This window comes from Symsagittifera roscoffensis, chromosome 7, assembly GCF_963678635.1.
Source record: "Symsagittifera roscoffensis chromosome 7, txSymRosc1.1, whole genome shotgun sequence".
NCBI lineage: Eukaryota > Metazoa > Xenacoelomorpha > Acoela > Convolutidae > Symsagittifera > Symsagittifera roscoffensis.
Genome location: NC_087068.1, coordinates 31,462,627 through 31,484,382, shown reverse-complemented (window position 1 = coordinate 31,484,382; position 21,756 = coordinate 31,462,627). Strand labels below are relative to the sequence as shown.

At 40.2% G+C, this 21,756-nt stretch overlaps 1 protein-coding gene across 1 annotated transcript in view; it reads right to left on the bottom strand.

The window, feature by feature from the left end:
• LOC134851138 (kinesin-like protein KIF6) overlaps positions 1 to 21,756 on the bottom strand; it is a 436,464-nt gene that overhangs the window by 354,186 nt on the left and 60,522 nt on the right. The window lies entirely within an intron of this gene.

Sequence of the window (21,756 nt, the reverse complement as noted above, 5' to 3'; positions counted from 1 at the left end):
ACCAAATTCCAGTGTCTGTTGTCGTCTCCCGTGTATTTTTTGATCCTGTTCCAGCCCCTGTTGTCGACTCTTCCCTATCAATTGACCCAGTTTCAGTACTTTTTGTCGTCTCTTGCGTATCAATTGACCCAGTTCCACTGCCTGCTGTTGTCTCATGTGTATCTATTGACCCAATTCCGGTGTCTGTTGTTGTCTTCTGCGTACCAATTGACCCAGGTTCGGTGCCTGTTGTCGTATTTTGGGCATCAATTGACCCAGTTCCAGTACCTGTTCCAGAACCAATTCCAGTCTCTAGCGTTTCAATTGACCCAGCTCTCGTATCTGTTGTCGTCTCCTGTGTACCAAATGACTCAGTTCCAGTGGCTGCTGTTGTCTCTTCCGTTTTAATTGATGCAGTTCCAGTGTCTGTTGTCGTCTCCCGTGTATTTTTTGATCCTGTTCCAGTCCCTGTTGTCGCCTCTTGCGTATCAATTGACCCAGTTTCAGTTTCTGTTGTCGTCTCTTCTGCATCAATTGACCCAGTTCCGATGGCTGCTTTTGTCTCTTCCCTTTTAATTGAACCAGTTCCAGTGTCTGTTGTCGTCTCTCGTGTATCTTTTGACACAGTTCCAGTGGCTACTGTTATCTCTTCTGTTTTAGTTGACCAAGATCCAGTGTCTGTTGTCTCCTCGTGTGTACTTTTTGATCCTGTTCCAGCCCCTGTTGTTGTCTCCTGCGTATCAATTGACCCAGTTGCAGTATCTGCTGTCGTCTCCTGCGTACCAATTGAACCAGTTCCAGTGCCTGCTGTTGTCTCCTGAGTATCTATTGACCCAACTCCGATGTCTGTTGTTGTCTTCTGCGTACCAATTGACCCAGATTCGTTGTCTGTTGTCGTGTTTTGGGCATCAATTGACACAGTTCCAGTACCTCTTCCAGTACCAGTTTCAGTCTCCAGCGTTTCAATTGACCCAGTTCCACTGTCTGTTGTCGTCTCCGGCGTATCTTTTGATCCTGTTCCAGCCTCTGTTGTTGTCTCTTGCGTATCAATTGGCCCATTTGCAGTATCTGCTGTCGCCTCCTGCGTATCAATTGACCCAGTTCCAAAGTCTGTTGTCAACTTTTCTGTATCAATTGACCAGGTTCCGGTGTCGGTTATCGTCTCGTCTGTATCAATTGAACCAGTTCCGGTACCTATTGTTGCCTTTTCCGTTTTAACTGACCCAGTTCCAGTGTCTGTTGTCGTCTCCCGTGTATCTTTTGACCCAGTTCTAGTGGCTCCTGATGTCTCTTCTGTTTTAGTTGACCAAGTTCCAGTGTCTGTTGTCGTCTCGCGTGTATCTATTGATCCTGTTCCTGCCCCTGATGTCGTCTCCTCCGTACCAGTTGACCCAGTTCCAGTATCTGCTGTCATCTCATGCGTACCAATTGACCCAGTTCTAGTGCCTGTTGTTGTCTCCTGTGTATCTATTGATCCAACTCCTTTGTCTGTTGTTGTCTTCTGCGTACCAATTGACCCAGATGCGGTGTCTGTTGTCGTACTTTGGGTATCAATTGACCCAGTTCCATTACCTGTTCTAGTACCAGTTCCAGTCTCTAGCGTTTCAATTGACCAAGTTTTAGTATCTGTTGTTGTCTCCTGTTTTTCAATTGACCCAGTTCCAGTGGCTGCTGTTGTCTCTTCCCTTTTAATTGACGCAGTTCCAGTGTCTGTTGTCGTCTCCAGTGTATCTTTTGATCCTGTTCCAGCCCCTGTTGTTATCTCTTGCGTATCAATTGACCCAGTTGCAGTATCTGCTGTCGTCTCCTGCTTATCAATTGACCCAGTTCCAAAGTCTGTTGTCGTCTTTTCTGTATCAATTGACCAGGTTCCAGTGTCGGTTATCTTCTCGTCTGTATAAGTTGAACCAGTTCCAGTGTCTATTGTGGCCTCTTCCGTTTTAATTGACCCAGTTCCAGTATCTGTTGTTGTCTCCTGTGTATCTTTTGACCCAGTTCCAGTGGCTCCTGTTGTCTCTTCTGTTTTATTTGACCAAATTTCAGTCACTGTTGTCGTCTCGCGTGTATCTATTGATCCTGTTCCTGCCCCTGTTGTCGTCTCTTCCGTACCAATTGACCCAATTCCAGTATCTGCTGTCGTCTCTTGCATACCAATTGACCCAGTTTCAGTGCCTGCTGTTGTCTCCTGTGTATCTGTTGACCCAAATCCGGTGTCTGTTGTTGTCTTCTGCGCGCCAATTGACCCAGTTCCAGTATCTGCAGTCGTCTCTTGCGTACTAATTGACCCAATTCCAGTGCCTGCTGTTGTCTCCTGTGTATCTATTGACCCAACTCCGGTCTCTGTTGGTGTCTTCTGCGTACCAATTGGTCCAGACTTGGTGTCTGTTGTCGTATCTTGGGTATCAATTGACCCAGTTCCAGTACTTTTTCCAGTACCAGTTCCAGTCTCTAGCGTTTCAATTGACCCAGTTCTAGTATCTGTTGTCGTCTTCTGTGTATCAATTGAACCAGTTCCAGTGGCTACTGTTGTCTCTTCCGTTTTAATTGACGCAGTTCTAGTGTCTGTTGTCGTCACCCGTGTATTTTTCGATCCTGTTCCAGTCCCTGTTGTCTTCTCTTGCGTATCAATTGACCCATTTCCAGTATCTGTTGTTGTCTCCTGTGTATCTTTTGACCCAGTTCCAGTGGCTCCTGTTGTCTCTTCTGTTTTATTTGACCAAATTTCAGTCAATGTTGTCGTCTCGCGTGTATCTATTGATCCTGTTCCTGCCCCTGTTGTCGTCTCTTCCGTACCAATTGACCCAATTCCAGTATCTGCTGTCGTCTCTTGCATACCAATTGACCCAGTTTCAGTGCCTGCTGTTGTCTCCTGTGTATCTGTTGACCCAAATCCGGTGTCTGTTGTTGTCTTCTGCGTGCCAATTGACCCAGTTCCAGTATCTGCAGTCGTCTCTTGCGTACTAATTGACCCAATTCCAGTGCCTGCTGTTGTCTCCTGTGTATCTATTGACCCAACTCCGGTCTCTGTTGGTGTCTTCTGCGTACCAATTGGTCCAGACTTGGTGTCTGTTGTCGTATCTTGGGTATCAATTGACCCAGTTCCAGTACTTTTTCCAGTACCAGTTCCAGTCTCTAGCGTTTCAATTGACCCAGTTCTAGTATCTGTTGTCGTCTTCTGTGTATCAATTGAACCAGTTCCAGTGGCTACTGTTGTCTCTTCCGTTTTAATTGACGCAGTTCTAGTGTCTGTTGTCGTCACCCGTGTATTTTTTGATCCTGTTCCAGTCCTTGTTGTCTTCTCTTGCGTATCAATTGACCCATTTCCAGTTTCTGTTGTCGTCTCCTGTGCATCAATTGACCCAGTCACGGTGGCTGCTGTTGTCTCTTCCGTTTTAATTGACCCAGTTCCAGTGTCTGTTGTTGTCTCCTGTGTATCTATTGGCCCAACTCCGGTGTCTGTTGTTGTCTTCTGCGTACTTATTGACCCAGAATCGGTGTCTGTTGTCGTATTTTGAGCATCAATTGACCCAGTTCCAGTACCTATTCCAGTACCAGTTTCAGTCTCCAGCGTTTCAATTGACCCAGTTCCACTGTCTGTTGTCGTCTCCGGCGTATCTTTTGATCCTGTTCCAGCCTCTGTTGTTGTCTCTTGCGTATCAATTGTCCCATTTGCAGTATCTGCTGTCGCCTCCTGCGTATCAATTGACCCAGTTCCAGTGTCTGTTGTCGTCTCCCGTGTATCTTTTGATCCTGTTCCAGCCCCTGTTGTTGTCTCTTGGGTATCGATTGACCCAGTACCAGTACCTATTGTCGCCTCTTCCGTTTTAATTGACCCAGTTCCAGTGTCCGTTGTCGTCTCTCGTGTATCTTTTGACCCATTTCCAATTGCTCCTGTTGTCTCTTCTGTTTTAGTTGACCAAATTCTAGTGTCTGTTGACGACTCGCTTGTATATATTGATCCTGTTCCTACCCCTGAAGTAGTCTCTTCCATACCAATTGACCCAGTTCCAATGCCTGCTGTTGTCTCCTGTGTATCTTTTGACCCAACTCCTTTGTCTGTTGTTGTCTTCTGCGTACCAATTGACCCCGATGCGGTGTTTGTTGTCGTACTTTGGGTATCAATTGACCCAGTTCCATTACCTGCTCTAGTACCAGTTCCAGTCTCTAGCGTTTCAATTGACCAAGTTCTAGTATCTGTTGTTGTCCCCTGTGTTTCAATTGACCCAGTGGCTGCTGTTGTCTCTTCCTTTTTAATTGACGCAGTTCCAGTGTCTGTTGTCGTCTCCGGTGTATTTTTTGATCCTGTTCCAGCCCCTCTTGTTATCTCTTGCGTATCAATTGGCCCAGTTGCAGTATCTGCTGTCGTCTCCTGCTTATCAATTGACCCCGTTCCAAAGTCTGTTGTCATCTTTTCTGTATCAATTGACCAGGTTCCAGTGTCGGTTATCTTCTCGTCTGTATAAGTTGAACCAGTTCCAGTACCTATTGTGGCCTCTTCCGTTTTAATTGACCCAGTTCCAGTATCTGTTGTCGTCTCCTGTGTATCTTTTGACCCAGTTCCAGTGGCTCCTGTTGTCTCTTCTGTTTTATTTGACCAAATTTCAGTCACTGTTGTCGCCTCTTGCGTTTCAATTGACCCAGTTCCAATATCTACTGTCGTCTCCTGTGTAGCAATTGACACAGTTCCAGTACCTGTTGTCGCCTCTTGCGTTTCAATTGACCCAGTTACAATATCTACTGTCTTCTCCTGTGTAGCAATTGACCCAGTTCCAGTGCCTGTTGTTGTTTCTTGCGTATCAATTGACCTAGATCCAGTACCTGTTGTCGTCTCTTGCGTACTAATTGACCCAATTCCAGTGCCTGATGTTGCCTCCTGTGTATCTATTGACCCAACTCCGGTGTCTGTTGTTGTCTTCTGCGTACCAATTGACCCAGACTTGGTGTCTGTTGTCGTATCTTGGGTATCAATTGAACCAGTTCCATAATTTTTTCCAGTACCAGTTCCAGTCTCTAGCGTTTCAATTGACCCAGTTCTAGTATCTGTTGTCGTCTTCTGTGTATCAATTGAACCAGTTCCAGTGGCTACTGTTGTCTCTTCCGTTTTAATTGACGCAGTTCTAGTGTCTGTTGTCGTCTCTCGTGTATTTTTCGATCCTGTTCCAGTCCCTGTTGTCTTCTCTTGCGTATCAATTGGCCCATTTCCAGTTTCTGTTGTCGTCTCCTCTGCATCAATTGACCCAGTTACGGTGGCTGCTGTTGTCTCTAGCGTTTCAATTGACCCAGTTCTAAAATCTGTTGTCGTCTCCTGTGTATCAATTGACCCAGTTCCAGTGCCTGCTGTTGTCTCTTCCCTTTTTTTTGACGTAGTTCTAGTGTCTGTTGTCGTCTCCAGTGTATCTTTTGATCCTGTTCCAGCCCCTGTTGTTGTCTCTTGCGTATCAATTGACCCAGTTGCAGTATTTGCTGTCGTCTCGTGCGTATCAATTGACGCAGTTCCAAAGTCTGTTGTCGTCTTTTCTGTATCAATTGACCAGGTTCCGTTGTCGGTTATCTTCTCGTCTGTATCAGTTGACCCAGTTCCAGTACCTATTGTCGCCTCTTCCGTACCAATTGATCCAGTGCCAGTATCTGCTGTCGTCTCTTGCGTACGAACTGACCCAGTTGCAGTGCCTGCTGTTGTCTCCTGTGTATCTATTGACCCAACTTCAGTGTCTGTTGTTGTCTTCTGCGTACCAATTGACCCAATTCCAGTATCTGCTGTCGTCTCCTGTGTATCGCTTGGCCCAGTTCCAGTACCTGTTGTCGTCTCTTGCGTACCAATTGACCGAGTTCCAGTGCCTGTTGTCTCCTGTGTATCTATTGACCCAACTCCGGTGTCTGTTGTTGTTTTCTGCGCAGATTCGGTGTCTGTTGTCGTATCTTGGGTGTCAATTGACCCAGTTCCAGTACCAGTTCTAGTCTCTAGCGTTTCAAGAGACCCAGTTCTAGTATCTGTTGTCGTCTTCTGTGCATCAGTTGACCCAGTTCCAGTGGCTGCTGTTGTCTCTTCCGTTTTAATTGATGCAGTTCCAGTGTCTGTTGTCGTCTCCCGTGTATCAATTGACCCAGTTCCAGTTTCTGTTGTCGTCTCTTGCGTATCAATTGAACCAATTCCAGTTTCTGTTGTCGTCTCCTGTGCATCAAGTGACCCAGTTCCGGTGGCTGCTGTTGTGTCTTCCGTTTTAATTGACCCAGTTCCAGTATCTGTTGTCTTCTCCCGTGTATCTTTTGACCCAGTTCCAGTGGCTACTGTTGTCTCTTTTGTTTTAGTTGACCAAATTCCAGTGTCTGTTGTTGTCTCGCGTGTACCTATTGATCCTGTTCCTGCCCCTGATGTCGTCTCTTCCGTACCAATTGACCCAGTTCCAGTATCTGCTGTCGTCTCTTGCGTACCAATTGACCCAGTTCCAGTGCCTGCTGCTGTCTCCTGTGTATCTATTGACCCATCTCCTGTGTCTGTTGTTGTTTTCTGCGTACCAACGGACCCAGGTTCGGTGTCTGTTGTCGTATTTTGAGCATCAATTGACCCAGTACCAATTGACCCAGGTTCGGTGTCTGTTGTCGTATTTTGGGCACCAATTGACCCAGTACCAATTGACCCAGGTTCGGTGTCTGTTGACCCATCTCCGGTGTCTGTTGTTGTTTTCTGCGTACCAATTGACCCAGGTTCGGTGTCTGTTGTCGTATTTTGGGCATCAATTGAACCAGTTCCAGTACCTGTTCCAATACTAGTTTCAGTCTCTAGCGTTTCAATTGACCCAGTTTCACTGTCTGTTGTCATCTCTCGTGTATCTTTCGATCCTGTTCCAGCCCCTGTTGTTATCTCTAGCGTATCAATTGACCCAGTTATAGTATCTGCTGTTGTCTCCTGCGTATCAGCTGACCCAGTTCCAAAGTCTGTTGTCTTCTTTTCTGTAACAATTGACCAGGTTCCGGTGTCGGTTATCATCTCTTCTGTATCAGTTGACCCAGTTCCAGTACCTATTGTCGCCTCTTCCGTTTTAATTGACCCAGTTCCAGTGTCTGTTGTCGTCTCTCGTGTATCTTTTGACCCAGTTCCAATGGCTCCTGTTGTCTCTTCTGTTTTAGTTGACCAAATTCTAGTGTCTGTTGTCGACTCACTTGTATCTATTGATCCTGTTCCTACCCCTGAAGTAGTCTCTTCCGTACCAATTGACCCAGTTCCAATGCCTGCTGTTGTCTCCTGGGTATCTATTGACCCAACTCCGTTGTCTGTTGTTGTCTTCTGCGTACCAATTGACCCAAATTCGGTGTCTGTTGTCGTCTCCTGTGTATCAAGTGACCCAGTTCCAGTGACTGCTGTTGACTCTTCCCTTTTAATTGACGCAGTTTCAGTGTCTGTTGTCGTCTCCAGTGTATCTTTTGATCCTGTTCCACCCCCTGTTGTTGTGTCTTGCATATCAATTGACCCAGTTGCAGTATCTGCTGTCTTCTCCTGCGTTTCAATTGACCCAGTTACAAAGTCTGTTGTCGTCTTTTTTGTATCAATTGACCAGGTTCCGGAGTCGGTTATCTTCTCGTCTGTATCAGTTGACCCAGTTCCAGTACCTATTGTCGCCTCTTCCAATTTAATTGACCCAGTTCCAGTGTCTGTTGTCGTCTCCCGTGTATCAATTGACCCAGTTTCAAAGGCTTCTGTTGACATTGTTCCAGTTTCTTTTGTCGTCTCTGACATATCAATTGACTTTGTTCCAGTGCTTGTTGTCTTCTCCGTCGTATCATTTGACCCAATTCCTGTGTCTGGTGTCGTCTCTTGCATTTCAATTGTACCATTTCCAGTTATTGTTGTCGTCTCCTGTGTATCTTTTGACCCAACTCCAGTGTTTGTTGTTGTCCCATGTGTATCAACTGAGCCACTTCCAGTGTGTTTTGTCGGTTTCTGCGTATCAATTGACCCAGTTATAGTGTCTGTAGTCGTCTCTTCAACTGTAGTCGTCTCATCAATTGACCCAGTTCCAAATTCTGTAGTCATCTTCTCTGTATCGAATGACCCAGTTCCAGTGTCTGTTGTCGGCTCCTGCGTTTCAATTGACCCAGTTCCAGTGTATGTTGTCGTCTCCTGCGTTCTATTGTCTGTTGTTGTCTTCTGCGTACCAATTGACCCAAATTCGGTGTCTGTTGTCGTCTCCTGTGTATCAAGTGACCCAGTTCCAGTGACTGCTGTTGACTCTTCCCTTTTAATTGACGCAGTTTCAGTGTCTGTTGTCGTCTCCAGTGTATCTTTTGATCCTGTTCCACCCCCTGTTGTTGTGTCTTGCATATCAATTGACCCAGTTGCAGTATCTGCTGTCTTCTCCTGCGTTTCAATTGACCCAGTTACAAAGTCTGTTGTCGTCTTTTTTGTATCAATTGACCAGGTTCCGGAGTCGGTTATCTTCTCGTCTGTATCAGTTGACCCAGTTCCAGTACCTATTGTCGCCTCTTCCAATTTAATTGACCCAGTTCCAGTGTCTGTTGTCGTCTCCCGTGTATCAATTGACCCAGTTTCAAAGGCTTCTGTTGACATTGTTCCAGTTTCTTTTGTCGTCTCTGACATATCAATTGACTTTGTTCCAGTGCTTGTTGTCTTCTCCGGCGTATCATTTGACCCAATTCCTGTGTCTGGTGTCGTCTCTTGCATTTCAATTGTACCATTTCCAGTTATTGTTGTCGTCTCCTGTGTATCTTTTGACCCAACTCCAGTGTTTGTTGTTGTCCCATGTGTATCAACTGAGCCACTTCCAGTGTGTTTTGTCGGTTTCTGCGTATCAATTGACCCAGTTATAGTGTCTGTAGTCGTCTCTTCAACTGTAGTCGTCTCATCAATTGACCCAGTTCCAAATTCTGTAGTCATCTTCTCTGTATCGAATGACCCAGTTCCAGTGTCTGTTGTCGGCTCCTGCGTTTCAATTGACCCAGTTCCAGTGTATGTTGTCGTCTCCTGCGTTCTATTGTCTGTTTTTGTCTCGTGCGTACCAATTGACCCAGTTCCAGTATCTGTTGTTGTTGCCTGCGTATTTACTGTTCCTTTTCCAGAGCCTGTTGTTATATTCTTTGCAGCTGTGGTATCTGTTGGTGTTGCAATGCTAGTTGTAAGGGATGGAAATGCTGTGTTATAGCATGTTTCATTTAGTTCATCAACACAACTTTGCCACTGACCCGGTTCCGCGGAGCACATGCGAAGAAAATTGCCATTGTTAAACACCTGCTGGGTTAAACTAGTTTTTTCATATTGGCACCCAATTACTGGAGTGTTTACGGGGCTATTGCATATCGTATATGCACATCCCATTTTAGTAAATCCTTCGTAAAATATATTTCTAATGAAATCTGAAATTATCTGCAGTTCAGGGTTCTGCTTTTCACCTATTTTTACAATGCAGCTGTAAATACTTTCATTTTCCCCACCAAAGAGAAATTGATCAGTGGCGTAAGTGTAATTGTTTTTGAACATTTCATCTATCAAATCAACTGAGGGAATTGGAGCGACTCGTCTACTGCTATCACTTGCAATGAACCAGTTTTGCGTATTTTTTTTATTTGAACAAGTACAAATATCATTCACCCACATTTGCGCTTTTTTCTTCATAGTGTTATCCCAAACATACTTTGTATGGATTAATGCTAGTGATCGTTTTTCATTATGAAGTTCTACTAACCGTGACTCAAATGGTAACAAACTCGGGCCTGGATCCACTGCGGGAGTGGGTAGAGTTTGATTGGGTAGAGTTGGCGTGGGTATCGCCGATGCGTTACTAATTTTTGCTGATGATTGAGTGCTTGTTACCGATGCTTGGGAGGTCATAACGGATGTCTGCGTAGTCAGTTCCGATGTCATCGTCGTCAATTCCAGTGTCATTGTCGTTTGTTCCGATGTTTTCGTAGTCGTCGCCGATGTATCTGATGTCATTACCGATGTCTCTGATCCCGTTGCCGATGTCTCTGATGCCGTTGCCGATGTCTCCGATGCTGTTGCCGATGTCTCTGATGCCGTTGCCGATGTCTCTGATGCCGTTGCCGATGTCTCCGATGCCTTTGCCGATGTCTCTGATGCCGTTGCCGATGTCTCTGATGCCGTTGCCGATGTCTCTAATGCCGTTGCCGATGTCTCTGATGCCGTTGCCGATGCCTCTGACGTATTCTTCGATGTATCTGGCGTCGTCGCCGATGTCTTTGATGTCGTCGCCGATGTATCTGATGTCATTACCGATGTCTCTGATGCCGTTGCCGAAGTCTTTGATGTCGTCGCCGATGTCTCTGTGTTAGTAGCCGATGTATCTGGTGTCGTCGCCGATGTCATTGATGTCGTCAACGATGTCTCTGATGTCGTTGCCGATGTCTCTGATGTCGTCGCCGATGTATCTGGTGTCAATGCCGATGTCTCTGATGCCGTTGCCGATGTCTCTGATGCCGTTGCCGATGTCTCTAATGCCGTTGCCGATGTCTCTGATGCCGTTGCCGATGCCTCTGTGGTAGTAGCCGATGTATCTTGTGTCGTCGCCGATGTCTTTGATGTCGTCGCCGATGTCTCTGATGTCGTTGCCGATGTATCTGATGTCGTCGCCGATGTCTCTGAGGTGGTCGCCGATGTATCTGGTGTCGTCGCCGATGTCTTTGATGTCGTCGCCGATGTCTTTGATGTCGTCGCCGATGTCTCTGAGGTAGTCGCCGATGTCTCTGATGTTGTCGCCGATGTCTCTGATGTCGTCGCCGATGTCTCTGAGGTGGTCGCCGATGTATCTGGTGTCGTCGCCGATGTCTTTGATGTCGTCGCCGATGTCTTTGATGTCGTCGCCGATATCTCTGAGGTAGTCGCCGATGTCTCTGATGTTGTCGCCGATGTCTCTGATGTCGTCGCCGATGTCTCTGAGGTGGTTGCTGACGTATCTGATGTCGTTGCCGATGTCTGTGAGGTCGTTGACGTTGTTTGCGATGTCTCATCCGCAGCCTCATGGCATGCATCAATCAATTCAGGGTATGAATAACATGCGTACCACCGACGTTTCTCGGATCTGCATAGATTTAAAAAATTGTCTACAGGGAAAATCATTTTACTGTTCGACCAATCCTGGTATTCATAATGACAAGCCCATACGTATTTGTTGGGGTACATTGACTCCGAGGGGCAAAATTTGTGCGAGCATCCTACTTTGGTGAAATCCTGGTAAAATAAATTTCTGATGAAATCAACTTTTTTCATCTCTTCTTCTACAAAAATTGCGTTTCCTAGACAGTAAACCGTGTCGCTCTGAGTCGAATATTTATAGGCGTGTCTCGAGTGCAGGTAACGATCATCAAATGCCAATTGGGCCTCATCTTCAACTGTGTGTTGAGGGTTTGAGTTCAGGCCAAAAATTGGGCTTTGGTTTGTGGGTAGTTGAAAAGAAGCATCTGGTCTTCTACAGAGAACATCGATCCAGCTGGTGGATTTCTGTTTGAGCTGCTCGCTCCACACGTAAGCGTTGAGCTGTGCGTGCTCGTGCCTGTGAAAGTTGTGTAGGTCTAACATCTTCTGGTCCATAGTGTTTAACTGTGCCGATGCAACCCCACATCTGACCAAAAACATTGCAGTAGCCAGAAAGACTAAGTTCATTTTGATGTACCAATTTAAATGGTAACATTCAATACTAGCAACACAACTAATTAAGTTTAACGACCAAATCAGAAGTTATAACTTACCAATTGAAGTTATAACTTGCTAATTATGCATTCCCGCTTTTACATCAAAAAATTGAAACCACGCGATCTTTTTAATCTGACGCTTTCTTAGATTAATGCATAATTAAACCATCAATTTGCACAAAAATGATTTATTTTCAGAATCAAAAGTTATAAGTAAGTGAACTAAGTGATAACTTGCATATTTTGGGTTACCCCGCTTTTTGAAACATGAACTGATAAACTGTTTTTGAAAACTAATTAATTGCGCATGATAGTTTTTGCAATAAATTAAAACATTTTGGTCAAATGCATTGCTTTTGTTCCGACTTTCGATACGAAAGTAACGGAATATTTGTTCCGACTTTCGAAGAAAACGGAATATTTATGCTTGGTGTGGTTTCTTTTTATTCAGTCAATTTTCGCCGATCTAAATGATAGTTTTCAGCAAATTTTTTTTTACCCCATTGAAGATATCGACTTCCTGAGTTCAAATGATATTTAAGAAGACAATTTACCTCCAATTATTTTTTGTAAAGTTCTGGGGGTTTGAAAATTGCCAAATTGGCTATGTTCTGGACTAAATTATGTGCGCTTTGAAGAATTTATTCATATTGCTGAGAGCGTAACGCGAATTATTTATGCGTAGCAAATTGTCCGCACAACAGAATCGTTTTAAAGTGAATTGAGGCCATCTGATTGGTCGCAATATTTTCTTACGACTAAAAGTTTTGCACTGATTTTGTCCAAATTTTACAGGTTTTCAATATTTTTTTTTCTATACGAGCATTCTTGTTGTGCTCGGGTTGGGTTTTTTTTTCAGGAAAATTTCGACTCTTTACCTAGCCATTTTTGACGGAAGTTTTTCTGCATCCTGAGCTTAAATTTGAAAAAATATTTCACCTGTGATCATTTTTTGTAAAGTTATGGGGGTTTAAAGATTGCCATTTTGGCCAATTTGGGACAATTAACGCGCGATATATTTCGCGCTATTAACGTGTAAGCGGATATTTACTACGTCTTAGAAATTGTTCAAAATTGGTTGAAAGGAATTTATTTGCCATAATTTATTTGTTCCTTTGCACTTTATATGGCGTGTGGGTGGATGGCTTTTATTAAAAATTCAATTAATTCTATTACATTTGTATTTTTTATGTTATTACTGCTCCATAAACCTTAAAAGACAGTCGGAACATTCAGGGCTTTGCCTTGATACGAACAGTCTTGTTTTATTTGTTTTCGTTAGTTTTTTTCTCGCAATAGTTTTTTTTGCTATGTTATTATGCAACAAATTTTACTTACAGTATTTTTCCTCGTGAAACTTTTTATATTAGAAACAAAATTTAATAACTTTTAGTGTTCGTAGATATTTCTGCTGTTTTTTCAAAGATAGATCTTAACCTAAATTATATTTTGGATAAAGACATCCCTTTTCACAAACAAACAGTAATCAAACTATCTAAACGTCAGCCAAAAGGTAATAGTATAGTATGGCAGTTTTGTTTAGTGCATGATTATTTCAATCTTTTATTTAGTTTTTCAGAACCTGAACATAGACAAGTTGTTCGAGAACATTAAAATTGACTATTTGATAAATTATGTGGTTTAAATCTTTGAGCAATTTTGATAAACTCGGCTAAGCGTAATATTTCGTTGGGATACTGAAATTAACGAACTCAAACTAGCCTTCATGGATAAAGATTTGATCGAAAACCAAACTAGCATTCAGAAATAGAGATTTGAGCAAAAACTTTGTAGACCTTTTTTGGGCATCTATTTCCGCTTTGCAGCTGAACCAAAAATTAAAACTAACAATATCTTGAAAATTTTCATTACATCAACTTTTTTTTGTTTAAAACAGCGTTTTTGAGCAGTTTTTTAAAGGTTTTTACCAATATACTGTATTTTTGGAACACTCCCTTTAATCAGTTTATGGCGACAAAAATTACTGAGATGAGCACCCTTTAACAGAATATGTAACCTAAAGCTAGAATACTTTGCAATAAAAACCCTCGCACAAATTGGGTCGCTTTTCGCTGACAGATATTGTCATATACTATGAACTTTTTTTAGCAAAAATTTTTCTTAAATTAAAAGTTCTAATTTATTGTACAGTTTTTTAAAAATCTTTTAGCAGACCATCTAGTCGAGAACTCCCACAAAATTCAAGATTAAGCGTTTTTTCAAAATAAATTCAAAAAACACGGTTGAAATATGTTTTGACAAACCGATAATCGATGATTGCGTTCGCATTTGTTTATCTAAAATTTTCAGTGTACAAACACTGGTAATCAAAATTTTGGAAGCAATACTTCGTTACCTGGCAATAAATGCTTGGGGAGGACATTTTACGGTAGTCCAAACATTATCAAACAAGACTCCGTATATCAAAGCAAAGCTCTGAATGTCCGCAATCGGTATAACTTTTGAAAAAAAAATACTGGAACACAATATCTATTGGACACTATCAAAGATCAAGGGGGAAAATTTCTACGAAATTAAACCGCCCAATTAGCTTGCCTCAATTCAATTCGGATATTTTCTACAGCGGGATAATTGTCAACACACAGATAATTTGCTTGTAGTTTTCAGCATCATAAACAAAATATTCAAAGCTCGCATAAACTAGTCTAGAGCATGACCAAATTGATAAGTTTCAAACTCTCAGAATTTTACAAAAAAAAATTGCAGGTAAAATATCTTTTTAGATTTCATTCAAGGGAGTTGGTATATATTCAATGACTATATAGTTTTTTAAAACTACGATTTTGTCAAAAAATGATCAAAAAAAAACATTTGCCCCAGGAAAAAATAATCGAATTTTGGATCATTATTAGTTCATGAAAATTGAATCTATTTTTTTTTTTCATTTTAGTTGGGTTTGGGTGCTCAAAAAAATGATGTCAAATCAAATAAAAGAAGCCCTATACTTCCTGTGTTACCAACGCTTACACTTGACGCGTTTTAAACAGTGCAAACTCAAACAGAAACTATTTTGAGCTGACTACTGAGAGAACATGGAACCACTAACATTCAACCAATTCCTCATTCACCGATATTTCAGCAGCAGTATGACTTATGTTTCGATTTTGAGAGCCGAGCAGGTGCAGTCTTGCGACTGAAATTTCGCGGTTGAGAAGCAATTTTAAGTCGATCACAAGAGGCGAAACGTACCCAATTTTGGTCGAGAAAAAGGAAACGTAGGTCGACAAAAACGAAACATAGGTCACGAAAGTCAAAACATTTAGACGAGAAAGTCGAAATATAGGTCGAACACAGTCAAAATATAGGTCGAGCAAAATCGAATCTTAGGTCGAGCACAGACGCAGCTTTTCTTTGTTTGGTCGCGATTTAACCATTTTTAATTGCGATTGTTCGATTTAGCTATTTTGAGTCCCGATTGTTGTAATTTAAAACGTGTACATCGGTCCGATAAATAATTTGGGTTTCAATTGTGTACCAGTCGAACGGCCGAATCCTGTTTCTTATTAAGCGGTGACTGATATGACATAACTACCCGGGTCGAGGTTTGGCGATTTATGTTTCGACCGAGGCAGGTCGAACACATGTCAAAGTTTGACCAAAAAATCCATGGCCGAGAAGACCCTATAGTCGGATTCACAGTCAAATCATAAGTTCGAGTCTGTCGAAACAAAGAGTCGAGCCATAAAGTCGAACAGAATGTCCAAACGTAAAGCCGAACACAAAACCGAAACATAAAATTGATTTGAACGAAACAAATTTCACCAAGATTTTGATCTTCTTGTCGCATTGTTTTGCTTGCAAAACTTTAAAAACGTTGCAATTAGCAAAAAAATCTAGTAAAGAGTGCAGTTAGCGAGAAAAGTATTTTTTTTTGAAGTGCAGCTAACTAGAAAAGCATATTCGTTGATCATAAACAGGACCGCCACGAGAAGGCATATGGTCCCAAAGTAAAACCTAAGCAAATGTTTTGTGGCAAAGATAAAAAATCATTACCAGAAAAACTGAAAGCTAGGAAACAGTCAAATGGAACTAAAATCGTTTAAGTTAATTTCAAATTAGTCAATTAAAAGGAAACCTAAGATGAGAAAGTGAAGCTGTTTTGACGTAAACTCCTTGAATTAATGAAATGGTCAGAAGTTGAAAAATGTGATTTTTAACGTCATGTTCAGCATTCTTGAAATTTTTTTTACTCGAAGGAACAGATAAAATAAGTGATTCCATTGAAAACCGCTTTTAATTAAGTTTTTTAGTTTCAAAAATATGAAAATAAAGATGTGAAAATTTCAATTCGAATTAAACCCGACATTTTTTCAATTTTTAGAAAGAGAACATTTTTTTCGCTCGGATTGAGGCTCGAACTTTTACACTCATTTTAAGATTGTGCGATAGATACACTGGACTAATCACTTTTGAGCTTACAGGAAAAATTTTTCTTTCGGATTGAGGCTCGAACCTTTACACACATTTTAAGCGTGTGCGACAGATACAAGTTTCAATTTTTAGGTTTAAATTTTTAAAAAGAGACATTTTTTTCTCTCGGACTGAGGCTCGAACGTTTACACACATTTTAAGAGTGTGCGACAGATACAAGTTTAAATTTTTAAGTTTCAATTTTTAAAAAGAGAAAACTTTTTCTCTCGGATTGAGGCTCGAACCTTTACACTCATTTTAAGATTGTGCGACAGATACACTGGACTAATCACTTTTGAGCTTGAAGGAAAAAATTTTCTTTCGGATTGAGGCTCGAACCTTTACACACATTTTAAGAGTGTGCGACAGATACAAGTTTTAATTTTTAAGTTTCAATTTTTAAAAATAGAAAACTTTTTCTCTCGGATTGAGGCTCGAAATTTCACACTCATTTTAAGATTGTGCGACAGATACACTGGACTGATCACTTTTGAGCTTACAGCTTCCACTGCTACAAAATAAGCGAGCTGAAAAAATTTCAAATGTGAAAACTTTTTCTCTTCCATCGTGGTTTGAACCTGATCATCCGGCGTGTGGGACTAAACATATACGCTCGGCTATAGATATAGTCAAAACAAATTTTTAAATTTTTTCAATTAGTAGTTCCTTCTCTTCTTATTTCGCTAATTTTTCCGGGATGTTCATGGAATTTGTTTTTCCAATTTTGTCTTATCCCTAGTTTGGGAAGCAAGTTTTAATGGAAAAATCCCGAGGAAAAAATACGGTAAACCTAGTGAGAACGCCAATTTCCGGGTCAAAAGCATGATGTTACAAACTCGCGGTGGCTCATTAAAGATTGATTGAAATCGCGCGCTGCGCGCGCTCATGCGTAAGGGTGATGGAAAAACGCCGACCACCTAGATTTTTTTTGAAATGAGGGTGATTCTCAAACTGAATTTTATGTCGAACTTTGTTTACGTCAATCAAATTGACTCCCCGAGCTCTCAAAAATCACCACCAAAAAACCCTAACTTTTAAAAAATAATAGTTAAAAAGGATGATTTGGGGCTTTTTGTGCGTTTTTGGCAGGCGCTCCCATTCAATGATGTTCTAAAAATTTAGTGTTCCAAAATAAGTACCACCGAGGTGACATTTTGAATAGTGAGGGGTCAAAATCTGAATGAGTTGTCCTCCCAACGTAAACCATTCCTAATTACAGATCTTATTTCAAGGCATTACAAAAAATAGGCTCATTGTTATTTTTATCTTAATTTTTTTAAAGAATCGAATTTTTGTAACTTTCCTGAAAACCTGCTGTTCTGCTACTGTGTAAAATAAAACGAAACTGATTTAAGTCATTTCTTATTTCGAGATAATAGCTCCTCAGACAAAACTTTATCATCCGCTCAGATTTTTTTTGAAAAGAGTTTTTGACATGCTTTTAAATGCAACTACATAAATCAAAAGATGGTAAATTTAAAAAACAAACAAGTAATAAAACATGCACTTTTCATGCTAATTGAAGCAAACAACAAAACTTTGATTATGAAACGTTTCTTGAAGCTTTTAAAAACTGATACTTTTACCTCTATTATTAAATAACTTAGTTTACTTGTCAAAAAACGTCTATAAAAAGATCAGGTTTCAAAAGGCACAAAAAGCGCTAATCAAACTTAGGCTACTTGCTCAAAAACCGGCTGTTCTCATTGTTTCGATCTTCGAAGAGAGTGACGGTGTTTTTGCTCGGGGTGGTTTTCAATCTTCAGACAAATTGCCTAGCAATATTTGACGGTTTTTTTAGATCGTTCGAAAAGGATCTTTTTTACATCAACGGAAATTAAGGTAATTTTTTTTTTGTGAAGTAATGGTACGTTAACAAAAGCCAAGTTGACCGATTGGAAAAAACTTCGCCTAAATGAAGATTTAATGTTCTTGGCAATCGTTCCGAAGTTCCTTGAGACATGCTATTTTCTTGGTTATACGCTAAACAAGTCCATTTGCGTTTCACGTAGCGTGTCAGGGAATGATATTCAAAAAAATCTGAAAAAAGTCAATTTTTTCAGTTTTTTGAAGATTTCATCAGAGTATCTAGAACAAACACTTCTCCATAAGCTTAAAAAGCTTTAAAAAAAGCTGGCGGAATATTCGGGGCTTTGCCCTGATACCAGCAGTTTTTTTGGTTTTCTAAATAAAACAGATCGGAAAAAATATATATTTAATTCTCTATTGTATAACTAAGCTGATGATAATGAACTAAGATGCCGTTCAAATCTTTAATTCTATTTCCTTGAAAACCTTTTCTGTTTGGTTTTCATCGCTGCCGAGTCTTGCTCTAGTAAAAAGCAATACTGAATATTTTGGGTGCACGTTAATAAATCCAGGTCAATACCTTGGCACAAACTAACTAAGTTTAAGTACATTATATACATACTTATAGTTTCTCAAGGTTACAGCCTGAGCAGTACCACAATTCGTCAACTATAGCTTCTATAATTAGTAGCAAAAAGTTCAGACAGACAGAATTGAAAAAAATGAGCAATCAGTGCTTTTCGACGCTTTTTGCATGCAAAATCTGAAGCGAACTATAATTAGTAGCAAAAAGTTCGGACAGACAGAATTAATTAAAATCTGCAATCAATGCTTTTCGACGTTTTTTTGCATGCAAAATCTGAAGTCGAACCACTTTGAATTTTTTGTCAGACAAAATTCAAATGCAAGGTTGTCGATTATTCGATGATAACGCTAGCCTAATTTTTAAATACTGCAATGAACATCCAGATTTTTTTAATAAATTAGTTAGCAAAATTAGTTGAAAAGCGAAATCTAGAGTTTTTTGGAAACTAAACGCAGAAAAACATTAGCCACCCTGAGCAATAATTTTCTTGTTTCAAGGCTTACTATTTGGCGCTTCCCCGCCGTGGTCATAGGTTTTGGGCGAAGACTCTGCTTTATGCACTTTCGACGTTAAGTTTATTTCAGTTTTATATTCCGTTGATGTCTATACAGTTACTCTTTTCAATTTATTTTTTCTGTCCGAACTTTTTGCAACTCTCTATATCTTGGATTTTTTGTCAAAGCAAATTCAAAATGCGAGATCGTCAATTATCCGATGATTAAATCAGCCTAATTTTTAAATACTGCGATGAGCATCCAGATTTTCATATAAAGTTGTTAGCAATATTAGTTAGAAAAAATGAAATCTAGAGTTATTTTAAACAACAAAAAAAATCAAATTAGGCCGCCTCAAAAAAATCAAACGGAAAGGAAGATGATCAAATCATTCAAAATTTGGAAACTAATCGCAAAAAAAGCATAAACTACCCTGAGCAACAATTGTATTGTTTCAAGGTTTACTATTCGACGCTTCGGATGCAATTTCCCGCCATGGTTATAGGTTAAGAGCGAAACTCTGCTTTATAAATTTTCGACGTTATGTTTATTTCAGTTTTAATTTCCGTTGATGTCTAGACAGTTGCTCTTTTTAATTAATTCTGTCTGTCCCAACTTTTTGCAACTCTCTATAACAAATTTATCGAATAACGTCTAAATTTTTGATATAATTCTGACTTTCAAGCTTGAACTATTTAGAAAAAGTTCTTTGAAAGCTCGTGATTGCCTTTTTTCCGGCGTTTTACGTCTTCTTATCAACTGCGAAATTGCATGTCAGATCGCTGCTGAATTGAACGGCGTGAAGATATTCAAAAACATCTGAGCTCTACAAAAGCGCAATCATTTTGGTTTGCTCTTTTGACACTTCAAATTCAATTTTGAACATTTGATTCCAGTTTGAAAACAATTTCACTGTCTCAAGGTCGGAATTATTTCAATGTATAAAACGTTGTTCATTAATTTCGTTAAAAGCTATTCAGCGTAAGCTGAAAACTATTGAAAAAGAGCTGATTAAAATTGGAGCAACAAAAAAGTTTTATCTTACCTCTACATTTTTTCCACTTCTCCCGAAAAATTTCGAAGATTTCTTCTAGAAAAAATTAAAACGCCGTTGATTTCTTGCTTTTTTTTCTCAAAAAATAACGCTCATCAAAATATCAACGACTTGCCTTTCAAACCGGCTACTCATATTCAGAGCAAGCTCAAAAATAAATAACGTTTCCTCTGGCAAAAGTTTTTCAACCTTTCAAATTTTAAAGCTAAGCAGTCATTTTCATAAACTGAGAGGACCAAACTTTTTAGAAAAAAAACTTGAAAACAGTTGTTCAGACATCAACCGTTGGGCTGTTAGTTTAGCTGATGCTTCATGAGTAAACTTGATTACTTCGATAATTGTTAATGCGTGGTCTACTCAATGTATAATTTCTGGAAAAAATTTATTCTTATCCTACCCGGGTCGAGGTGCTATCTCGACCAAAAATTGGTATGTTTTGACGACCTTGTCGACCAAACTCGGGGTATGTTTTGACTTTCTCGACCAAACAAAAATGTGCTCTACCGTGCTCAACCCGGGCAAAACATGTTTCGACCGTCTCGACCGAACACAATTTTCTAGACTTTGCTCGAACCAAGCAAGATATGTTTCGACTGAATCGCCCAAATCCGAGCATGTTTCGACTTTCAATTAAAATGTGTTATCCAAAATTAAACAATAAAAATTACGCTTTTGCGGTAATGTATTTTTTGTTATCAGAGTGAAATTGTTCGAATTATTTGCCATTTAAATGCTTCGTAACGTAAAGATGAACTATTTTTTTAATCATTTTTTCATCATATGGATACTCAACTTTTCAATTTCAGTCGAAAACATTAAAAATATGGTTGAAGCTTGAAAGACTATTTTCGGCCAAAAATTTCAGCGTTCTTAATTAGAACTCAGCAGATTAGAATTAAGTTGTTTTGCGAAACTCGAGCCCAAAATTTCACCCCAAAAATTGATCAATTTTGGCTTTTTTAATCAATAAAAAATTACCCCAAAAACTATTTGCTCGATCATTAACATAATTATTTCAAAGTGCTCGGCCCAAACCCCTGTCTCGATTTTTTTTTCGGTCGAGCACTGACATATGCTCGACTTTGAAAGTCGAATTATAAAGTGAGCACCTCCACCCGGATATAAAATCCCCATAAAAAGTCAGTTCACCCATTTAAAATTGAAGCGTAGTTTTTATTTCGATTCCATTTATCAAATTATCAGATATATTGTGTAGCTCCTTAAATATGTATATTTTGATTGCTAAAAATCAGACGATAAGTCTAAAAAAACATAATTAAAACATAATAAATAAAAGCTAAACTCGGAAGATTCAACATTGCTTCTACTTTTATTTCGGTTAGAGTTGCCGTATAGTAGCACTTGATTTGCAGCTTTTCCAGAGCTTGCCAGTGAAGTAGTCGGATTATTCTCAGTCGCAGATGATTCCGAGTTGAAAATGTCATTGTCATCAGCTGTTGCCGGACATGATTGCCCAGGGTCACAATGGTGCAAAAAGTAGTCTCCTTTCGGGTCAAAATCGTCCGAAAACAGCTGCGCCCAGAAAGAAGTTAAGCAATACTGATTATAAACCGTTGTGTTGAAATTACATTTCCAAGTTTTGCATGTCGCAATAAGTGGCTGGCTGTATCGAAACTCACAAGCTAAATAAAAATATAGATTGGAAGGATCATTTTCAGGAGTGATCTGCAGTTTCTGACACGAAACTGAAGTTGCAACTTCTGACGTCATAAGCACAAACT